The 6240-nt window shown below is 34.7% G+C and overlaps 1 long non-coding RNA gene across 2 annotated transcripts; it reads left to right on the forward strand.

Annotated features, from left to right (window-relative positions):
- Positions 1-1044: 1044 nt before the first annotated feature.
- On the forward strand, positions 1045-5016 carry LOC109238527. Of its 2 annotated transcripts, XR_002069755.1 has the most exons (4): positions 1045-1227; positions 1975-2199; positions 2389-2510; positions 4224-5016. It is a non-coding gene; the product is annotated as an uncharacterized LOC109238527 (long non-coding RNA). The 2 variants fall into 2 exon arrangements; XR_002069754.1 differs by having other exon boundaries at positions 1047-2199.
- Positions 5017-6240: the final 1224 nt, after the last annotated feature.

Raw genomic sequence — 6240 nt, forward strand, 5'->3', positions numbered from 1 at the left:
ATACCTTCTATGTGGGTATTTTATCCGTGACTTTCTATCTTTCTTTATTGACCCAATTATAAATGCCACTTGTCACCTCGCTATTGCTCCACGTATCATGCCTTTTTCCCACTAATACAAGCTCCACAGTTAAGAAAAAGTAAGAAACTTCGCAATTAGGTTTTCTCCTATAGAACTCCTTGTGACTCTTATCTTGGAAACCTACATCCCTGATATTTTCCCTTCAATTCTCAAGCTTAATTACGCATTAGTTGAATTTTGCATCACAGCGAAGCAGAAAATAAAAAATGTTACTTAAAACTCTTCTTTGAATGTTAGTATATGGTATCACATTAATATTTAAAGGAAAACTAAAATGGACACTTAATTTACGGTAAAAAAAATTCCCGCACCTAATGTTTATGCCACACGGATAAATGCATGATATTATTGTTATCACTTGATCATAGTTAATTAATAAATATTCTCATTTTAATAAATTATTTAATTATGATAAGTTATTATGATTTGGTGTAAACAAGGGCAATTCAGTGCAGTAGCTACGGGTTCTCGTGAACTCAGTAAATTTTATCTGGGACATGTGTTGTATTGAAAAATTCATTAAATATATAAAAATATTTAGTTTGGAACTCAGTCCGTTAATCCGGTTATTATTATATATTAATTTGAGATTTCTGTCGGAACCCATAAACCTAAAATACTGAGTGTAAACACCGGTAAAACCCCATTACACATGTATAATGCATATCGAATTCTTTTCACTCATCCCACCTCCAAGGTGATTATAAATTTGCTGCTCTATATACTGGTGTATTAATATTCCTTGCTAATTTTGTAGAGTTCTAATGGATTAATATATAATCAAAAAATTATTCGGTCAAGCTTGTTTAAATAAATTATTAAAAATTGAGTTTGTATTCCGTGTATAAATAGTTATTACAATTTGATATATTCTATCCTCTTTAACTTGAAACATATGATGTTCTGATCCTTTTTTTTTTTTTTCTCGCTATCATTTTTAGTATCAAATATTTTAAACTTCAAATAAAACATGGTTCAAACTTCAAACGCCTACTTGAACAAGGGCCAAACCCCAAATGACGAATCTGTTAGTTCTCTTCTCTCTACATCGGCTCATACGGACTGGTGGCCTTTAGTTCCAAAGATGATTGCGAAGAAACCCATTCTTGAGTTTTGCTATTTGACCTATCAAATCTTCGAGGCAAGGTAATTTTTTTGGTATTTTCAGCTTTGTAATTGTTCAAATGGGAATATATAATGGAAACATCAACGAAAAAACCCATGATTTCCGGCAGTACAAGTGAAGGGATTGATAGGATAAGTTCATTGCCAGATGCTGTACTCCGCAACATCCTTTCATCTCTCTGTATATTTGATGTGGTTCAGCTGAGTATATTGTCGAAAAGATAGAAATACATATGGACTACTATGCCTTACCTGCACTCTGATCTTTGTAACTTTTATTGTGAACGGATCAAAGAGCCTTGTGATTTGGCAGTTTTTGAGAAATTCAAATACTTTATCAATTGGGTCTTAGTTTCCAGAAGCGCCACTAAACTTGTCCGTTTTCTTTTGTGTTGTGCTGATTTGTTTGGTAAGGTAGACATTTTGAGGTTGATTCTTGCCACAACAAAGGCGCAGTGTTCAACAACTTGTGTTAGCGTTTAATCTCCGTGAGCCATTTGAGCTACCATATTGTGTTGCAACTTGTGAATCTTTGCAAGTTTTGAAACTACACTTGTCTAGAAATTAACATACTTAAACTGCTTAATCATTTGGGATTTCATCAGCTGAAATTGCTTCATCTTGAGGAGGTCGAGTTATCGGACCAGTATTTGACGAGTTACTTGTTCTCATCTCATCTCCTCGAAACTTTGATCTTAGAAGATTGTTGTTTAGGAGCTATGACTCTACTTGATATTGCTTCAACATCTCTTATTTATTTTACTTTAGCAAATGACAATCATTATGTGGAGAGTTACCGCAATTGTGAAGTCAAAATTTGTTGCCCCAATCTCAAGTTCTTCAAATATCAAGCTCCAATGCCAAAGGATATGATCTTCGAGAATCTCCCTTCAATAGAAGACGTTCGCATCTTCTTCATTGATATTTGTGCATAAACTGATCACGGAGGTTCCTTCTACATCAGTTTTGAAGCTATGCAAGCCGACTATTTGGGTAAATTTCTCTCTTTAGGTTAAGCATAAAAGGGAAATAGAAGTATTAAGAATATATAAAGTGTAAGTACATTGTTTGAATGCTTAGATTGTATATGCAGTCTAAGTACTTATCTTGTTTGTAGCTTTTTAATTAATCTCTTTACTAAAGAATTTCAACACTCTCATTTCTTCCTTTTTGCTGTTGTAGGGTCTTTATGAAGCAGTTCGCAAAGTAAGACTCTCTCCAATCTCCTTTTATAAGCTGAAGTCCTTAAAGCTCTACGTGAATGTTGATGAAGATTTCATGCAAGTTATGATATTATTACTCAGGTATTCTCCTAATCTGGAGGTTCTTAAATTGTGGTCTGATGAGGTAATGCTCGTCATCTTTTCCACAAATTCTTCGGTACAAATTCCGTTTCTTTTATATGCTAGCTGGTTGGAAGGACTTGTAAGTAAAACTAGAGGCTGATTTACTTGAAAGGATTCTTTCAAGAACAGAAGGTGGTGAAACTAGGCCTGAAAACTAACATCACGAAACTTTCCAAAGGAAAAGTTGACTTATAACTGCAATGTCATTGCAATAACGCTAAACTTCAGTCCTATATTCAAGTAAATCAGACCCAAACAAGCAAAAAATCCACTCACCAAAATGATAAACATGCCACATTGTGAGGGAGGATCTTACTAAATCGGTTTTAACTTTTAACATTCACTTTGGAAGTTGGCAAGTATGACCTGTTTACTCATGCCATTGAATTTAATCATGTTTGCCGCATGGAACTTCATGGCTGAAATAGGTTTGAACCTGTGAAGTGGTGTGGGGAAAGTCTGAGAAGAGTTGAGATGATGGTATATCTTTAGGGAGCATTAAGTTGATAAGCGAAGGAGAAACTGTAAATCTGGTCCTGAACAGTATCTTGAAAATTAAAGTTTTCCAGCAACCATAGCATCTCAAGTTGGTTCTAAGTTGAGCTTGATTGCCAAGAGCTTACACAAATTGATTCATTCCTTTGTAAAGAAAGATGCATAACTGATAGAAATAGATTCTGAAATTAACTCATTTCAACTCTAGAACTTTGTAGATATATGTTCCAAATGTTTTTATGAGCAAGGGATCTGGTCAAAAGGGAGCACTAGTATAAATTCATTTGGCTTAATGTGGGCATTGCTTATTTAGATGACCTGAGAAGAGTAAGATATTCGTTAGATGCTTTGATATAGTGGTAAGAGCATAGTTTGGGTTGTGTGGGTTAGGCTCACGTCTCGCGTTCAAACCCTGCCGCTGATAAAACTAAATGCCTGCCATTTAAGTGGAGAAAGGTAGAGGGGTGAGCCTATTATCCACCGAGTTTCGAACCTTGTGCCATTCATCTCAGGAATTTCTCGGTTATCAAAAGAAGATATTCGTTAGATGGATGGCATGATCTGAATAGTAGGTATGATACTGCACCTTACCTTGTAAAAAAAAAGGTATCATACTCAGAATTATGAACTGATCACTGGAACTTTTAATGCGTCAGTGATGCCTAGGGGAAAACGAAAAATTCCAAAGAGAAGTAAATGGTACAAAACATTTTGGAAGTAAATCCTGTTTGAAATTTAACTTTTAATTGAGAATGCTTGATTACACTGGTGAACAACAACAACAACAACAACTACAACAACAAACCCAGTATAATCCCAATAGGTGGGGTCTGGGGAGGGTAGTCTGTACGCAGACCTTACCCCTACCTAATGCAGTTAGAGAGGCTGTTTCCAATAGACCCTCGGCTCAGGAAGGGCAAGAAGAAGAGGAAAGCAAGGAAGGAAGAAAGAAGGAAGAGAAAAGAAAAAGGGAGAGATAAGGGATAAGTAGTACCAAATAATAGCAACGGGGAATACAATACCTGAGGCGAACAAAACCACATAATGTAATAAAAATCTAAGAATATGAAGGGACACTGCTGAATGATTGCTTATTGTTATTTATTGTTGTTTCGACTTAAGATTATATTGTGCTTGATGAAGTGGTTTCTCCTCTGACTCTCAACTGTTTGCTAGATTGAGGACTGGAGTGTGAATTGGCAGCTGCTTGATCCTGATGAAAGCATCGTGTGCTTGGAATCTCGTCTAAAGTCAATTAAGTTGACTGGTTTCGAAGGTGAAGAAAACGAGATAGAACTACTAAAGTTTTTTCTGAAGAATGCACGAGTATTGGAAAAACTGACGATTGTCTAGGACGAAGATGCTGATAAATCAGAAGATGCAAATGAGGAGGTTTTGAAGTTTCCAAGAACTTCTTCACATGTTGTTCTGACATTTCTTGATGCCAAGCCCATACCAAGTTGTCCTAACTGGTACAATAGATATAAAAAATGACTCGACTTGGGAGAGGATTATTAGAATTTCTGGATGTACTCTTATTGAGATTCTCTTCAGGGTCCAAATCAGAACCAGACTGTATAAGAAATTACATGGAATTGTGATGTTTATGAAACTTCTATTGGCCTTTCATGTTTGAACTGCTATAGAGTAACTAAGAAGGTCATGTCTTTTTTCTATGGGAAAGTATCAAGCAGGATGTGGTTAACTTTATTTAAAGGGGCGGCCCGGTGCACGAAGCATCCCGTATTCACGCAGGGTTCGGGAAAAGTGCTGCACCCCAAGAGGTTACAAATATCAAAAAGTCAATTATGATGTTTCAGCATACCAATGTTTTCTGCAACCCCTTTTTATTCACATTGTTTGGTCTGTAATCAATATGGATTTCATAGAAACATTTCTTAATGTGTAAAGGGATTGATGTCTGTTGGGTCAGAGTTGATAAGCTCAGCGAATATGGCCATTTCTTGTTCGTTGCTCATCTTTATACAACACACTCTCTAGCTCAAATATTCACGGACAGCATTTTTAAGAAATGAGAAACCACACAAGTACATGCATCTTCTATACTCTTATTCTTAATCTTACATTCATTCCTAGTTCCATGATAATCTCCCTTCAGATCTCAAGCTTGATTATTCGTTAGTTGAATTTTGCATCATAGAGAAGAAGAAAATAAGAAACATTACTTGAAACCCTTCTTTGAATGTTACTATAAGATATCAACATTTTTTATTTAAAGGAAAAAATGTAAAGGTTTTCCCCAAAATTAAGTAGGCATCTGAACAATATTAGGCTGGAAAAAAAAAATCTGAACAATATTAGGTTTCCCCCAAAAATTAAGTTGGCATTTGAACAATATATATATGTTGGAAGTTGAAAAAATTAGTATTAGAAGTTTTGAATTGAGAAAAATATTGTCAAAGTATTGAAGTTCATACACGCCCACTAAGGACTAGTCTTTCAAAGGCATTAAAAAGTGTAAAAGGGATAGTAAAAAAGAAATGATCAAAACATCAAGTAATAGAGGAGAGAAGGTTGTAGATTTTTAATAACTTATTACCTGTTTAAAGAAGATTCATGAAATATTAATACCTAATCAATTAGAACTTTGATGAAATATTATAATGTCGCAAATAGAAAATTCACCTAGTAAGTGGGATGAGTAATAAGAATTTGATATACGTATACCATCATGTGGTAATACGGTCAGGATATCGGAAGTCTTCAATTTGAATCTTGAAAATGGAGAATTTCTTGGCAGGAAGCCTTTAGGGTATTTTTTACTTTTAGCCCGCACCAGAAAGTATTTGTATTTGGTAGCCAAAAAAGTGTATAAAATTGCATAATTTTATGTATAACATACAAAATGTGGTGTGTGTGTGCATATATATATATATATATATATATATATATATATATATATATATATATATATATATATATATATATATATATATATTATTTTGAGAGCGCCTATGCAATGTCATTTTCCNATTTTGAGAGCGGCTATATAGTGTTATTTTCCCAAGCCTTTACCCCCAATGGGCCTACTCGACACGAATCCCAATTAGTTGCACTAGTAGGGTTAATGGTTGTTATTTTTAAAAATTGCACGGGGCGCCCTATTTGGTCACCCCCATTTAACCTATACCCATTTTTTTAAAACTTTTAACTTGTACCCACTTTTTAAATA

Source organism: Nicotiana attenuata, unplaced genomic scaffold, assembly GCF_001879085.1.
Source record: "Nicotiana attenuata strain UT unplaced genomic scaffold, NIATTr2, whole genome shotgun sequence".
NCBI lineage: Eukaryota > Viridiplantae > Streptophyta > Magnoliopsida > Solanales > Solanaceae > Nicotiana > Nicotiana attenuata.